Raw genomic sequence first — 19,228 nt, 5'->3', positions numbered from 1 at the left:
ACTATATAGACTGTATGCTGGCAATAAATTGGAGGGAAACAAACTATATAGACCTTATGATTTCCCACAGATTTTTCATGTGCTTTTCAAGTGTTTTCTTGGTTTCATGTGTAATTAGAACAGTACATGCAGCAAGCCCATCAGTACATTACATGCAGCAAATACACTGTTTCCCTGTTTCACCTAAAACAGGCCACTCTATGTAGGGGAATTAGCTCAAACGGTAGAGCGCTCGCTTTGCATGCGAGAGGTAGCGGGATCGATGCCCGCATTCTCCAGTTACTTTATTTATACTTCATAAATTTTCAATAATGTTGTGCTGAACGCTGGCTATAAATTGGAGGGAAACAAACTATATAGACCCTATGCTTTCCCACAGATTTTTCAACTTCACGAATAACTGTAGAATACAAAGGGAATTTAGTTCAAATGGTGGTGTGCTCGCTTAGCATGCGAGGGGTAGTTGGTTCAATGACCGTGTTCTCTAAGTGTTTTCTTGGTTTCATGTGTAATTAGAGCAGTACAAGCAGCAAGCTTAATGGTACATTACATGAAGCAAATACACTGTTTCCCTGTTTCATCATGTTTCCCTGACATCATCATGGCAAGATCATAATGGGTTCATGATGACATCATCACAATTGGTTCATGATGACATCATCATGATGACATCATAATGGGTTCATGATGACTTCATCATCATAATGGGTTTATGATGACATTATCATGACGACATCATGAAGGGTTCGTGATGACATCATCATAAAGGGTTCATGATGACATCATAATGGGTTCATGATGACATCATCATGATGACATCATAATGAGTTCGTGGTGACTTTATTACAATGGGTTCATGATGACATCATCATGACGAAATCATAGTGGGATCATGATTACAGCATCATAATGGGTTCGTGATGACATCGTCATGATGACATCATAATGGGTTCGTGATGACATCATCATGATGACATCATAATGGGTTCGTGATGACATCATCATGATGACATCATAATGGGTCCGTGATGACATCATCATGACATCATAATGTGTTCGTGATGACATCATCGTGATGATATCATAGTGGGTTCATGATGACATCATCACAATAGGTTCATGATGACATCATCATGATGACATCATAATGGGTTCGTGATGACTTCATCATCATAAAGGGTTCATGATGACATCATAATCGGTTCATGATGACATCATCATGATGACATCATAATGGGTTCATGATGACATCATCATGATGACATCATAATGTGTTCGTGATGACATCATCGTGATGACATCATAATGGGTTCATGATGACATCATCACAATAGGTTCATGATGACATCATCATGATGACATCATAATGGGTTCGTGATGACTTCATCATCATAATGGGTTCATGATGACATCATAATGGGTTCATGATGACATCATAATAGGTTCATAATGGCATCATCACAATGGGTTCATGATGACATCATAATGGGTTCAGGATAACATCATCATGACAACATCATAATGGGTTCATGATGACATCATCATAATGGGTTCATGATGACATCATGATGACATCATAATGGGTTCGTGATGTCTTCATCACCATAATGGGTTCATGATGACACGCTGGCAATAAATTGGAGGGAAACAAACTATATAGACCTTATGCTTTCCCACAGATTTTACATGTGCTTTTCAAGTGTTTTCTTGGTTTCATGTGTAATTTGGGCAGTACATGCAGTAAGCCCATCAGTACATTGCATGCAGCAAATACACTGTTTCCCTGTTTCACCTAAAACAATGGACTCAGTGTAGGGGACTTAGCTCAAATGGTAGAGCGCTCGCTTAGCATGCGAGAGGTAGCGGGATCGATGCCCGCATTCTCCAGTTACTTTATTTATACTTTATAAATTTTCAATAATGTTGTGCTTAACGCTGGCAATAAATTGGAGGGAAACAAACTATATAGACCGTATGCTGGCAATAAATTGGAGGGAAACAAACTATATAGACCTTATGATTTCCCACAGATTTTTCATGTGCTTTTCAAGTGTTTTCTTGGTTTCATGTGTAATTAGAACAGTACATGCAGCAAGCCCATCAGTACATTACATGCAGCAAATACACTGTTTCCCTGTTTCACCTAAAACATGCCACACTATGTAGGGGAATTAGCTCAAATGGTAGAGCGCTCGCTTAGCATGCGAGAGGTAGCGGGATCGATGCCCGCATTCTCCAGTTACTTTATTTATACTTTATAAATTTTCAATAATGTTGTGCTTAACGCTGGCAATAAATTGGAGGGAAACAAACTATATAGACCGTATGCTGGCAATAAATTGGAGGGAAACAAACTATATAGACCTTATGATTTCCCACAGATTTTTCATGTGCTTTTCAAGTGTTTTCTTGGTTTCATGTGTAATTAGAACAGTACATGCAGCAAGCCCATCAGTACATTACATGCAGCAAATACACTGTTTCCCTGTTTCACCTAAAACATGCCACACTATGTAGGGGAATTAGCTCAAATGGTAGAGCGCTCGCTTAGCATGCGAGAGGTAGCAGGATCGATGCCCGCATTCTCCAGTTACTTTATTTATACTTTATAAATTTTCAATAATGTTGTGCTTAACACTGGCAATAAATTGGAGGGAAACAAATCATATAGACCTTATGATGGCAATAAATTGGAGGGAAACAAACTATATAGACCGTATGCTGGCAATAAATTGGAGGGAAACAAACTATATAGACCTTATGATTTCCCACAGATTTTTCATGTGCTTTTCAAGTGTTTTCTTGGTTTCATGTGTAATTAGAACAGTACATGCAGCAAGCCCATCAGTACATTACATGCAGCAAATACACTGTTTCCCTGTTTCACCTAAAACATGCCACACTATGTAGGGGAATTAGCTCAAATGGCAGAGCGCTCGCTTAGCATGCGAGAGGTAGCGGGATCGATGCCCGCATTCTCCAGTTACTTTATTTATACTTTATAAATTTTCAATAATGTTGTGCTTAACGCTGGCAATAAATTGGAGGGAAACAAACTATATAGACCGTATGCTGGCAATAAATTGGAGGGAAACAAACTATATAGACCTTATGATTTCCCACAGATTTTTCATGTGCTTTTCAAGTGTTTTCTTGGTTTCATGTGTAATTAGAACAGTACATGCAGCAAGCCCATCAGTACATTACATGCAGCAAATACACTGTTTCCCTGTTTCACCTAAAACATGCCTCTCTATGTAGGGGAACTAGCTCAAACGGTAGAGCGCTCGCTTTGCATGCGAGAGGTAGCGGGATCGATGCCCGCATTCTCCAGTTGCTTTATTTATACTTCATAAATTTTCAATAATGTTGTGCTGAACGCTGGCTATAAATTGGAGGGAAACAAACTATATAGACCCTATGCTTTCCCACAGATTTTTCAACTTCACGAATAACTGTAGAATACAAAGGGAATTTAGTTCAAATGGTGGTGTGCTCGCTTAGCATGCGAGGGGTAGTTGGTTCAATGACCGTGTTCTCTAAGTGTTTTCTTGGTTTCATGTGTAATTAGAGCAGTACAAGCAGCAAGCTTAATGGTACATTACATGAAGCAAATACACTGTTTCCCTGTTTCATCATGTTTCCCTGACATCATCATGGCAAGATCATAATGGGTTCATGATGACATCATCACAATGGGTTCATGATGACATCATCATGATGACATCATAATGGGTTCATGATGACTTCATCATCATAATGGGTTTATGATGACATTATCATGACGACATCATGAAGGGTTCGTGATGACATCATCATAAAGGGTTCATGATGACATCATAATGGGTTCATGATGACATCATCATGATGACATCATAATGGGTTCGTGGTGACTTCATTTCAATGGGTTCATGATGACATCATCATGACGAAATCATAGTGGGATCATGATTACAGCATCATAATGGGTTCGTGATGACATCATCATGATGACATCATAATGGGTTCGTGATGACATCATCATGATGACATCATAATGGGTTCGTGATGACATCATCGTGATGATATCATAGTGGGTTCATGATGACATCATCACAATAGGTTCATGATGACATCATCATGATGACATCATAATGGGTTCGTGATGACTTCATCATCATAAAGGGTTCATGATGACATCATAATCGGTTCATGATGACATCATCATGATGACATCATAATGGGTTCATGATGACATCATCATGATGACATCATAATGTGTTCGTGATGACATCATCGTGATGACATCATAATGGGTTCATGATGACAGTATCACAATAGGTTCATGATGACATCATCATGATGACATCATAATGGGTTCGTGATGACTTCATCATCATAATGGGTTCATGATGACATCATAATGGGTTCATGATGACATCATAATAGGTTCATAATGGCATCATCACAATGGGTTCATGATGACATCATAATGGGTTCAGGATAACATCATCATGACAACATCATAATGGGTTCATGATGACATCATCATAATGGGTTCATGATGACATCATGATGACATCATAATGGGTTCGTGATGTCTTCATCACCATAATGGGTTCATGATGACACGCTGGCAATAAATTGGAGGGAAACAAACTATATAGACCTTATGCTTTCCCACAGATTTTACATGTGCTTTTCAAGTGTTTTCTTGGTTTCATGTGTAATTTGGGCAGTACATGCAGTAAGCCCATCAGTACATTGCATGCAGCAAATACACTGTTTCCCTGTTTCACCTAAAACAATGGACTCAGTGTAGGGGACTTAGCTCAAATGGTAGAGCGCTCGCTTAGCATGCGAGAGGTAGCGGGATCGATGCCCGCATTCTCCAGTTACTTTATTTATACTTTATAAATTTTCAATAATGTTGTGCTTAACGCTGGCAATAAATTGGAGAGAAACAAACTATATAGACCGTATGCTGGCAATAAATTGGAGGGAAACAAACTATATAGACCTTATGATTTCCCACAGATTTTTCATGTGCTTTTCAAGTGTTTTCTTGGTTTCATGTGTAATTAGAACAGTACATGCAGCAAGCCCATCAGTACATTACATGCAGCAAATACACTGTTTCCCTGTTTCACCTAAAACAGGCCACTCTATGTAGGGGAATTAGCTCAAACAGTAGCGCGCTCGCTTTGCATGCGAGAGGTAGCGGGATCGATGCCCGCATTCTCCAGTTACTTTATTTATACTTCATACATTTTCAATAATGTTGTGCTGAACGCTGGCTATAAATTGGAGGGAAACAAACTATATAGACCCTATGCTTTCCCACAGATTTTTCAACTTCACGAATAACTGTAGAATACAAAGGGAATTTAGTTCAAATGGTGGTGTGCTCGCTTAGCATGCGAGGGGTAGTTGGTTCAATGACCGTGTTCTCTAAGTGTTTTCTTGGTTTCATGTGTAATTAGAGCAGTACAAGCAGCAAGCTTAATGGTACATTACATGAAGCAAATACACTGTTTCCCTGTTTCATCATGTTTCCCTGACATCATCATGGCAAGATCATAATGGGTTCATGATGACATCATCACAATTGGTTCATGATGACATCATCATGATGACATCATAATGGGTTCATGATGACTTCATCATCATAATGGGTTTATGATGACATTATCATGACGACATCATGAAGGGTTCGTGATGACATCATCATAAAGGGTTCATGATGACATCATAATGGGTTCATGATGACATCATCATGATGACATCATAATGAGTTCGTGGTGACTTTATTACAATGGGTTCATGATGACATCATCATGACGAAATCATAGTGGGATCATGATTACAGCATCATAATGGGTTCGTGATGACATCGTCATGATGACATCATAATGGGTTCGTGATGACATCATCATGATGACATCATAATGGGTTCGTGATGACATCATCATGATGACATCATAATGGGTCCGTGATGACATCATCATGACATCATAATGTGTTCGTGATGACATCATCGTGATGATATCATAGTGGGTTCATGATGACATCATCACAATAGGTTCATGATGACATCATCATGATGACATCATAATGGGTTCGTGATGACTTCATCATCATAAAGGGTTCATGATGACATCATAATGGGTTCATGATGACATCATCATGATGACATCATAATGGGTTCATGATGACATCATCATGATGACATCATAATGTGTTCGTGATGACATCATCGTGATGACATCATAATGGGTTCATGATGACATCATCACAATAGGTTCATGATGACATCATCATGATGACATCATAATGGGTTCGTGATGACTTCATCATCATAATGGGTTCATGATGACATCATAATGGGTTCATGATGACATCATAATAGGTTCATGATGACATCATCACAATGGGTTCATGATGACATCATAATGGGTTCAGGATAACATCATCATGACAACATCATAATGGGTTCATGATGACATCATCATAATGGGTTCATGATGACATCATGATGACATCATAATGGGTTCGTGATGTCTTCATCACCATAATGGGTTCATGATGACACGCTGGCAATAAATTGGAGGGAAACAAACTATATAGACCTTATGCTTTCCCACAGATTTTACATGTGCTTTTCAAGTGTTTTCTTGGTTTCATGTGTAATTTGGGCAGTACATGCAGTAAGCCCATCAGTACATTGCATGCAGCAAATACACTGTTTCCCTGTTTCATCTAAAACAATGAACTCAGTGTAGGGGAATTAGCTCAAACGGTAGAGCGCTCGCTTTGCATGCGAGAGGTAGCGGGATCGATGCCCGCGTTCTCCAGTTGCTTTATTTATACTTTATAAATTTTCAATAATGTTGTGCTTAACGCTGGCAATAAATTGGAGGGAAACAAACTATATAGACTGTATGCTGGCAATAAATTGGAGGGAAACAAACTATATAGACCTTATGATTTCCCACAGATTTTTCATGTGCTTTTCAAGTGTTTTCTTGGTTTCATGTGTAATTAGAACAGTACATGCAGCAAGCCCATCAGTACATTACATGCAGCAAATACACTGTTTCCCTGTTTCACCTAAAACAGGCCACTCTATGTAGGGGAATTAGCTCAAACGGTAGAGCGCTCGCTTTGCATGCGAGAGGTAGCGGGATCGATGCCCGCATTCTCCAGTTACTTTATTTATACTTCATAAATTTTCAATAATGTTGTGCTGAACGCTGGCTATAAATTGGAGGGAAACAAACTATATAGACCCTATGCTTTCCCACAGATTTTTCAACTTCACGAATAACTGTAGAATACAAAGGGAATTTAGTTCAAATGGTGGTGTGCTCGCTTAGCATGCGAGGGGTAGTTGGTTCAATGACCGTGTTCTCTAAGTGTTTTCTTGGTTTCATGTGTAATTAGAGCAGTACAAGCAGCAAGCTTAATGGTACATTACATGAAGCAAATACACTGTTTCCCTGTTTCATCATGTTTCCCTGACATCATCATGGCAAGATCATAATGGGTTCATGATGACATCATCACAATTGGTTCATGATGACATCATCATGATGACATCATAATGGGTTCATGATGACTTCATCATCATAATGGGTTTATGATGACATTATCATGACGACATCATGAAGGGTTCGTGATGACATCATCATAAAGGGTTCATGATGACATCATAATGGGTTCATGATGACATCATCATGATGACATCATAATGAGTTCGTGGTGACTTTATTACAATGGGTTCATGATGACATCATCATGACGAAATCATAGTGGGATCATGATTACAGCATCATAATGGGTTCGTGATGACATCGTCATGATGACATCATAATGGGTTCGTGATGACATCATCATGATGACATCATAATGGGTTCGTGATGACATCATCATGATGACATCATAATGGGTCCGTGATGACATCATCATGACATCATAATGTGTTCGTGATGACATCATCGTGATGATATCATAGTGGGTTCATGATGACATCATCACAATAGGTTCATGATGACATCATCATGATGACATCATAATGGGTTCGTGATGACTTCATCATCATAAAGGGTTCATGATGACATCATAATCGGTTCATGATGACATCATCATGATGACATCATAATGGGTTCATGATGACATCATCATGATGACATCATAATGTGTTCGTGATGACATCATCGTGATGACATCATAATGGGTTCATGATGACATCATCACAATAGGTTCATGATGACATCATCATGATGACATCATAATGGGTTCGTGATGACTTCATCATCATAATGGGTTCATGATGACATCATAATGGGTTCATGATGACATCATAATAGGTTCATAATGGCATCATCACAATGGGTTCATGATGACATCATAATGGGTTCAGGATAACATCATCATGACAACATCATAATGGGTTCATGATGACATCATCATAATGGGTTCATGATGACATCATGATGACATCATAATGGGTTCGTGATGTCTTCATCACCATAATGGGTTCATGATGACACGCTGGCAATAAATTGGAGGGAAACAAACTATATAGACCTTATGCTTTCCCACAGATTTTACATGTGCTTTTCAAGTGTTTTCTTGGTTTCATGTGTAATTTGGGCAGTACATGCAGTAAGCCCATCAGTACATTGCATGCAGCAAATACACTGTTTCCCTGTTTCACCTAAAACAATGGACTCAGTGTAGGGGACTTAGCTCAAATGGTAGAGCGCTCGCTTAGCATGCGAGAGGTAGCGGGATCGATGCCCGCATTCTCCAGTTACTTTATTTATACTTTATAAATTTTCAATAATGTTGTGCTTAACGCTGGCAATAAATTGGAGGGAAACAAACTATATAGACCGTATGCTGGCAATAAATTGGAGGGAAACAAACTATATAGACCTTATGATTTCCCACAGATTTTTCATGTGCTTTTCAAGTGTTTTCTTGGTTTCATGTGTAATTAGAACAGTACATGCAGCAAGCCCATCAGTACATTACATGCAGCAAATACACTGTTTCCCTGTTTCACCTAAAACATGCCTCTCTATGTAGGGGAACTAGCTCAAACGGTAGAGCGCTCGCTTTGCATGCGAGAGGTAGCGGGATCGATGCCCGCATTCTCCAGTTGCTTTATTTATACTTCATAAATTTTCAATAATGTTGTGCTGAACGCTGGCTATAAATTGGAGGGAAACAAACTATATAGACCCTATGCTTTCCCACAGATTTTTCAACTTCACGAATAACTGTAGAATACAAAGGGAATTTAGTTCAAATGGTGGTGTGCTCGCTTAGCATGCGAGGGGTAGTTGGTTCAATGACCGTGTTCTCTAAGTGTTTTCTTGGTTTCATGTGTAATTAGAGCAGTACAAGCAGCAAGCTTAATGGTACATTACATGAAGCAAATACACTGTTTCCCTGTTTCATCATGTTTCCCTGACATCATCATGGCAAGATCATAATGGGTTCATGATGACATCATCACAATGGGTTCATGATGACATCATCATGATGACATCATAATGGGTTCATGATGACTTCATCATCATAATGGGTTTATGATGACATTATCATGACGACATCATGAAGGGTTCGTGATGACATCATCATAAAGGGTTCATGATGACATCATAATGGGTTCATGATGACATCATCATGATGACATCATAATGGGTTCGTGGTGACTTCATTTCAATGGGTTCATGATGACATCATCATGACGAAATCATAGTGGGATCATGATTACAGCATCATAATGGGTTCGTGATGACATCATCATGATGACATCATAATGGGTTCGTGATGACATCATCATGATGACATCATAATGGGTTCGTGATGACATCATCGTGATGATATCATAGTGGGTTCATGATGACATCATCACAATAGGTTCATGATGACATCATCATGATGACATCATAATGGGTTCGTGATGACTTCATCATCATAAAGGGTTCATGATGACATCATAATCGGTTCATGATGACATCATCATGATGACATCATAATGGGTTCATGATGACATCATCATGATGACATCATAATGTGTTCGTGATGACATCATCGTGATGACATCATAATGGGTTCATGATGACAGTATCACAATAGGTTCATGATGACATCATCATGATGACATCATAATGGGTTCGTGATGACTTCATCATCATAATGGGTTCATGATGACATCATAATGGGTTCATGATGACATCATAATAGGTTCATAATGGCATCATCACAATGGGTTCATGATGACATCATAATGGGTTCAGGATAACATCATCATGACAACATCATAATGGGTTCATGATGACATCATCATAATGGGTTCATGATGACATCATGATGACATCATAATGGGTTCGTGATGTCTTCATCACCATAATGGGTTCATGATGACACGCTGGCAATAAATTGGAGGGAAACAAACTATATAGACCTTATGCTTTCCCACAGATTTTACATGTGCTTTTCAAGTGTTTTCTTGGTTTCATGTGTAATTTGGGCAGTACATGCAGTAAGCCCATCAGTACATTGCATGCAGCAAATACACTGTTTCCCTGTTTCACCTAAAACAATGGACTCAGTGTAGGGGACTTAGCTCAAATGGTAGAGCGCTCGCTTAGCATGCGAGAGGTAGCGGGATCGATGCCCGCATTCTCCAGTTACTTTATTTATACTTTATAAATTTTCAATAATGTTGTGCTTAACGCTGGCAATAAATTGGAGAGAAACAAACTATATAGACCGTATGCTGGCAATAAATTGGAGGGAAACAAACTATATAGACCTTATGATTTCCCACAGATTTTTCATGTGCTTTTCAAGTGTTTTCTTGGTTTCATGTGTAATTAGAACAGTACATGCAGCAAGCCCATCAGTACATTACATGCAGCAAATACACTGTTTCCCTGTTTCACCTAAAACAGGCCACTCTATGTAGGGGAATTAGCTCAAACAGTAGAGCGCTCGCTTTGCATGCGAGAGGTAGCGGGATCGATGCCCGCATTCTCCAGTTACTTTATTTATACTTCATACATTTTCAATAATGTTGTGCTGAACGCTGGCTATAAATTGGAGGGAAACGAACTATATAGACCCTATGCTTTCCCACAGATTTTTCAACTTCACGAATAACTGTAGAATACAAAGGGAATTTAGTTCAAATGGTGGTGTGCTCGCTTAGCATGCGAGGGGTAGTTGGTTCAATGACCGTGTTCTCTAAGTGTTTTCTTGGTTTCATGTGTAATTAGAGCAGTACAAGCAGCAAGCTTAATGGTACATTACATGAAGCAAATACACTGTTTCCCTGTTTCATCATGTTTCCCTGACATCATCATGGCAAGATCATAATGGGTTCATGATGACATCATCACAATTGGTTCATGATGACATCATCATGATGACATCATAATGGGTTCATGATGACTTCATCATCATAATGGGTTTATGATGACATTATCATGACGACATCATGAAGGGTTCGTGATGACATCATCATAAAGGGTTCATGATGACATCATAATGGGTTCATGATGACATCATCATGATGACATCATAATGAGTTCGTGGTGACTTTATTACAATGGGTTCATGATGACATCATCATGACGAAATCATAGTGGGATCATGATTACAGCATCATAATGGGTTCGTGATGACATCGTCATGATGACATCATAATGGGTTCGTGATGACATCATCATGATGACATCATAATGGGTTCGTGATGACATCATCATGATGACATCATAATGGGTCCGTGATGACATCATCATGACATCATAATGTGTTCGTGATGACATCATCGTGATGATATCATAGTGGGTTCATGATGACATCATCACAATAGGTTCATGATGACATCATCATGATGACATCATAATGGGTTCGTGATGACTTCATCATCATAAAGGGTTCATGATGACATCATAATGGGTTCATGATGACATCATCATGATGACATCATAATGGGTTCATGATGACATCATCATGATGACATCATAATGTGTTCGTGATGACATCATCGTGATGACATCATAATGGGTTCATGATGACATCATCACAATAGGTTCATGATGACATCATCATGATGACATCATAATGGGTTCGTGATGACTTCATCATCATAATGGGTTCATGATGACATCATAATGGGTTCATGATGACATCATAATAGGTTCATGATGACATCATCACAATGGGTTCATGATGACATCATAATGGGTTCAGGATAACATCATCATGACAACATCATAATGGGTTCATGATGACATCATCATAATGGGTTCATGATGACATCATGATGACATCATAATGGGTTCGTGATGTCTTCATCACCATAATGGGTTCATGATGACACGCTGGCAATAAATTGGAGGGAAACAAACTATATAGACCTTATGCTTTCCCACAGATTTTACATGTGCTTTTCAAGTGTTTTCTTGGTTTCATGTGTAATTTGGGCAGTACATGCAGTAAGCCCATCAGTACATTGCATGCAGCAAATACACTGTTTCCCTGTTTCATCTAAAACAATGAACTCAGTGTAGGGGAATTAGCTCAAACGGTAGAGCGCTCGCTTTGCATGCGAGAGGTAGCGGGATCGATGCCCGCGTTCTCCAGTTGCTTTATTTATACTTTATAAATTTTCAATAATGTTGTGCTTAACGCTGGCAATAAATTGGAGGGAAACAAACTATATAGACTGTATGCTGGCAATAAATTGGAGGGAAACAAACTATATAGACCTTATGATTTCCCACAGATTTTTCATGTGCTTTTCAAGTGTTTTCTTGGTTTCATGTGTAATTAGAACAGTACATGCAGCAAGCCCATCAGTACATTACATGCAGCAAATACACTGTTTCCCTGTTTCACCTAAAACAGGCCACTCTATGTAGGGGAATTAGCTCAAACGGTAGAGCGCTCGCTTTGCATGCGAGAGGTAGCGGGATCGATGCCCGCATTCTCCAGTTACTTTATTTATACTTCATAAATTTTCAATAATGTTGTGCTGAACGCTGGCTATAAATTGGAGGGAAACAAACTATATAGACCCTATGCTTTCCCACAGATTTTTCAACTTCACGAATAACTGTAGAATACAAAGGGAATTTAGTTCAAATGGTGGTGTGCTCGCTTAGCATGCGAGGGGTAGTTGGTTCAATGACCGTGTTCTCTAAGTGTTTTCTTGGTTTCATGTGTAATTAGAGCAGTACAAGCAGCAAGCTTAATGGTACATTACATGAAGCAAATACACTGTTTCCCTGTTTCATCATGTTTCCCTGACATCATCATGGCAAGATCATAATGGGTTCATGATGACATCATCACAATTGGTTCATGATGACATCATCATGATGACATCATAATGGGTTCATGATGACTTCATCATCATAATGGGTTTATGATGACATTATCATGACGACATCATGAAGGGTTCGTGATGACATCATCATAAAGGGTTCATGATGACATCATAATGGGTTCATGATGACATCATCATGATGACATCATAATGAGTTCGTGGTGACTTTATTACAATGGGTTCATGATGACATCATCATGACGAAATCATAGTGGGATCATGATTACAGCATCATAATGGGTTCGTGATGACATCGTCATGATGACATCATAATGGGTTCGTGATGACATCATCATGATGACATCATAATGGGTTCGTGATGACATCATCATGATGACATCATAATGGGTCCGTGATGACATCATCATGACATCATAATGTGTTCGTGATGACATCATCGTGATGATATCATAGTGGGTTCATGATGACATCATCACAATAGGTTCATGATGACATCATCATGATGACATCATAATGGGTTCGTGATGACTTCATCATCATAAAGGGTTCATGATGACATCATAATCGGTTCATGATGACATCATCATGATGACATCATAATGGGTTCATGATGACATCATCATGATGACATCATAATGTGTTCGTGATGACATCATCGTGATGACATCATAATGGGTTCATGATGACATCATCACAATAGGTTCATGATGACATCATCATGATGACATCATAATGGGTTCGTGATGACTTCATCATCATAATGGGTTCATGATGACATCATAATGGGTTCATGATGACATCATAATAGGTTCATAATGGCATCATCACAATGGGTTCATGATGACATCATAATGGGTTCAGGATAACATCATCATGACAACATCATAATGGGTTCATGATGACATCATCATAATGGGTTCATGATGACATCATGATGACATCATAATGGGTTCGTGATGTCTTCATCACCATAATGGGTTCATGATGACACGCTGGCAATAAATTGGAGGGAAACAAACTATATAGACCTTATGCTTTCCCACAGATTTTACATGTGCTTTTCAAGTGTTTTCTTGGTTTCATGTGTAATTTGGGCAGTACATGCAGTAAGCCCATCAGTACATTGCATGCAGCAAATACACTGTTTCCCTGTTTCACCTAAAACAATGGACTCAGTGTAGGGGACTTAGCTCAAATGGTAGAGCGCTCGCTTAGCATGCGAGAGGTAGCGGGATCGATGCCCGCATTCTCCAGTTACTTTATTTATACTTTATAAATTTTCAATAATGTTGTGCTTAACGCTGGCAATAAATTGGAGGGAAACAAACTATATAGACCGTATGCTGGCAATAAATTGGAGGGAAACAAACTATATAGACCTTATGATTTCCCACAGATTTTTCATGTGCTTTTCAAGTGTTTTCTTGGTTTCATGTGTAATTAGAACAGTACATGCAGCAAGCCCATCAGTACATTACATGCAGCAAATACACTGTTTCCCTGTTTCACCTAAAACATGCCACACTATGTAGGGGAATTAGCTCAAATGGTAGAGCGCTCGCTTAGCATGCGAGAGGTAGCGGGATCGATGCCCGCATTCTCCAGTTACTTTATTTATACTTTATAAATTTTCAATAATGTTGTGCTTAACGCTGGCAATAAATTGGAGGGAAACAAACTATATAGACCGTATGCTGGCAATAAATTGGAGGGAAACAAACTATATAGACCTTATGATTTCCCACAGATTTTTCATGTGCTTTTCAAGTGTTTTCTTGGTTTCATGTGTAATTAGAACAGTACATGCAGCAAGCCCATCAGTACATTACATGCAGCAAATACACTGTTTCCCTGTTTCACCTAAAACATGCCACACTATGTAGGGGAATTAGCTCAAATGGTAGAGCGCTCGCTTAGCATGCGAGAGGTAGCAGGATCGATGCCCGCATTCTCCAGTTACTTTATTTATACTTTATAAATTTTCAATAATGTTGTGCTTAACACTGGCAATAAATTGGAGGGAAACAAATCATATAGACCTTATGATGGCAATAAATTGGAGGGAAACAAACTATATAGACCGTATGCTGGCAATAAATTGGAGGGAAACAAACTATATAGACCTTATGATTTCCCACAGATTTTTCATGTGCTTTTCAAGTGTTTTCTTGGTTTCATGTGTAATTAGAACAGTACATGCAGCAAGCCCATCAGTACATTACATGCAGCAAATACACTGTTTCCCTGTTTCACCTAAAACATGCCACACTATGTAGGGGAATTAGCTCAAATGGCAGAGCGCTCGCTTAGCATGCGAGAGGTAGCGGGATCGATGCCCGCATTCTCCAGTTACTTTATTTATACTTTATAAATTTTCAATAATGTTGTGCTTAACGCTGGCAATAAATTGGAGGGAAACAAACTATATAGACCGTATGCTGGCAATAAATTGGAGGGAAACAAACTATATAGACCTTATGATTTCCCACAGATTTTTCATGTGCTTTTCAAGTGTTTTCTTGGTTTCATGTGTAATTAGAACAGTACATGCAGCAAGCCCATCAGTACATTACATGCAGCAAATACACTGTTTCCCTGTTTCACCTAAAACATGCCTCTCTATGTAGGGGAACTAGCTCAAACGGTAGAGCGCTCGCTTTGCATGCGAGAGGTAGCGGGATCGATGCCCGCATTCTCCAGTTGCTTTATTTATACTTCATAAATTTTCAATAATGTTGTGCTGAACGCTGGCTATAAATTGGAGGGAAACAAACTATATAGACCCTATGCTTTCCCACAGATTTTTCAACTTCACGAATAACTGTAGAATACAAAGGGAATTTAGTTCAAATGGTGGTGTGCTCGCTTAGCATGCGAGGGGTAGTTGGTTCAATGACCGTGTTCTCTAAGTGTTTTCTTGGTTTCATGTGTAATTAGAGCAGTACAAGCAGCAAGCTTAATGGTACATTACATGAAGCAAATACACTGTTTCCCTGTTTCATCATGTTTCCCTGACATCATCATGGCAAGATCATAATGGGTTCATGATGACATCATCACAATGGGTTCATGATGACATCATCATGATGACATCATAATGGGTTCATGATGACTTCATCATCATAATGGGTTTATGATGACATTATCATGACGACATCATGAAGGGTTCGTGATGACATCATCATAAAGGGTTCATGATGACATCATAATGGGTTCATGATGACATCATCATGATGACATCATAATGGGTTCGTGGTGACTTCATTTCAATGGGTTCATGATGACATCATCATGACGAAATCATAGTGGGATCATGATTACAGCATCATAATGGGTTCGTGATGACATCATCATGATGACATCATAATGGGTTCGTGATGACATCATCATGATGACATCATAATGGGTTCGTGATGACATCATCGTGATGATATCATAGTGGGTTCATGATGACATCATCACAATAGGTTCATGATGACATCATCATGATGACATCATAATGGGTTCGTGATGACTTCATCATCATAAAGGGTTCATGATGACATCATAATCGGTTCATGATGACATCATCATGATGACATCATAATGGGTTCATGATGACATCATCATGATGACATCATAATGTGTTCGTGATGACATCATCGTGATGACATCATAATGGGTTCATGATGACAGTATCACAATAGGTTCATGATGACATCATCATGATGACATCATAATGGGTTCGTGATGACTTCATCATCATAATGGGTTCATGATGACATCATAATGGGTTCATGATGACATCATAATAGGTTCATAATGGCATCATCACAATGGGTTCATGATGACATCATAATGGGTTCAGGATAACATCATCATGACAACATCATAATGGGTTCATGATGACATCATCATAATGGGTTCATGATGACATCATGATGACATCATAATGGGTTCGTGATGTCTTCATCACCATAATGGGTTCATGATGACACGCTGGCAATAAATTGGAGGGAAACAAACTATATAGACCTTATGCTTTCCCACAGATTTTACATGTGCTTTTCAAGTGTTTTCTTGGTTTCATGTGTAATTTGGGCAGTACATGCAGTAAGCCCATCAGTACATTGCATGCAGCAAATACACTGTTTCCCTGTTTCACCTAAAACAATGGACTCAGTGTAGGGGACTTAGCTCAAATGGTAGAGCGCTCGCTTAGCATGCGAGAGGTAGCGGGATCGATGCCCGCATTCTCCAGTTACTTTATTTATAATTTATAAATTTTCAATAATGTTGTGCTTAACGCTGGCAATAAATTGGAGAGAAACAAACTATATAGACCGTATGCTGGCAATAAATTGGAGGGAAACAAACTATATAGACCTTATGATTTCCCACAGATTTTTCATGTGCTTTTCAAGTGTTTTCTTGGTTTCATGTGTAATTAGAACAGTACATGCAGCAAGCCCATCAGTACATTACATGCAGCAAATACACTGTTTCCCTGTTTCACCTAAAACAGGCCACTCTATGTAGGGGAATTAGCTCAAACAGTAGAGCGCTCGCTTTGCATGCGAGAGGTAGCGGGATCGATGCCCGCATTCTCCAGTTACTTTATTTATACTTCATACATTTTCAATAATGTTGTGCTGAACGCTGGCTATAAATTGGAGGGAAACAAACTATATAGACCCTATGCTTTCCCACAGATTTTTCAACTTCACGAATAACTGTAGAATACAAAGGGAATTTAGTTCAAATGGTGGTGTGCTCGCTTAGCATGCGAGGGGTAGTTGGTTCAATGACCGTGTTCTCTAAGTGTTTTCTTGGTTTCATGTGTAATTAGAGCAGTACAAGCAGCAAGCTTAATGGTACATTACATGAAGCAAATACACTGTTTCCCTGTTTCATCATGTTTCCCTGACATCATCATGGCAAGATCATAATGGGTTCATGATGACATCATCACAATTGGTTCATGATGACATCATCATGATGACATCATAATGGGTTCATGATGACTTCATCATCATAATGGGTTTATGATGACATTATCATGACGACATCATGAAGGGTTCGTGATGACATCATCATAAAGGGTTCATGATGACATCATAATGGGTTCATGATGACATCATCATGATGACATCATAATGAGTTCGTGGTGACTTTATTACAATGGGTTCATGATGACATCATCATGACGAAATCATAGTGGGATCATGATTACAGCATCATAATGGGTTCGTGATGACATCGTCATGATGACATCATAATGGGTTCGTGATGACATCATCATGATGACATCATAATGGGTTCGTGATGACATCATCATGATGACATCATAATGGGTCCGTGATGACATCATCATGACATCATAATGTGTTCGTGATGACATCATCGTGATGATATCATAGTGGGTTCATGATGACATCATCACAATAGGTTCATGATGACATCATCATGATGACATCATAATGGGTTCGTGATGACTTCATCATCATAAAGGGTTCATGATGACATCATAATGGGTTCATGATGACATCATCATGATGACATCATAATGGGTTCATGATGACATCATCATGATGACATCATAATGTGTTCGTGATGACATCATCGTGATGACATCATAATGGGTTCATGATGACATCATCACAATAGGTTCATGATGACATCATCATGATGACATCATAATGGGTTCGTGATGACTTCATCATCATAATGGGTTCATGATGACATCATAATGGGTTCATGATGACATCATAATAGGTTCATGATGACATCATCACAATGGGTTCATGATGACATCATAATGGGTTCAGGATAACATCATCATGACAACATCATAATGGGTTCATGATGACATCATCATAATGGGTTCATGATGACATC

General features: G+C 38.8%; 5 non-coding genes across 5 annotated transcripts; all 5 read left to right on the top strand.

Moving 5' to 3' along the window:
- Positions 1–205: 205 nt before the first annotated feature.
- Positions 206–278, top strand: TRNAA-UGC (transfer RNA alanine (anticodon UGC)). The gene has a single exon. It is a non-coding gene; the product is annotated as a tRNA-Ala (tRNA).
- Positions 279–2,165: 1,887 nt separating this feature from the next.
- On the top strand, positions 2,166–2,238 carry TRNAA-AGC (transfer RNA alanine (anticodon AGC)). The gene has a single exon. It is a non-coding gene; the product is annotated as a tRNA-Ala (tRNA).
- Positions 2,239–7,111: 4,873 nt separating this feature from the next.
- Positions 7,112–7,184, top strand: TRNAA-UGC (transfer RNA alanine (anticodon UGC)). The gene has a single exon. It is a non-coding gene; the product is annotated as a tRNA-Ala (tRNA).
- Positions 7,185–12,922: 5,738 nt separating this feature from the next.
- TRNAA-UGC (transfer RNA alanine (anticodon UGC)) lies at positions 12,923–12,995 on the top strand. Its single transcript has one exon. It is a non-coding gene; the product is annotated as a tRNA-Ala (tRNA).
- A 1,887-nt stretch (positions 12,996–14,882) lies between these two features.
- On the top strand, positions 14,883–14,955 carry TRNAA-AGC (transfer RNA alanine (anticodon AGC)). Its single transcript has one exon. It is a non-coding gene; the product is annotated as a tRNA-Ala (tRNA).
- The last annotated feature ends 4,273 nt before the right edge of the window (positions 14,956–19,228 follow it).

The sequence above is a fragment of the Spea bombifrons genome, chromosome 5 (genome assembly GCF_027358695.1).
Source record: "Spea bombifrons isolate aSpeBom1 chromosome 5, aSpeBom1.2.pri, whole genome shotgun sequence".
In the NCBI taxonomy this organism is placed as follows: Eukaryota; Metazoa; Chordata; class Amphibia; order Anura; family Pelobatidae; genus Spea; species Spea bombifrons.
Note: the sequence above shows the minus strand (reverse complement) of the source record. Positions and strands in the feature narration are given on the sequence as shown.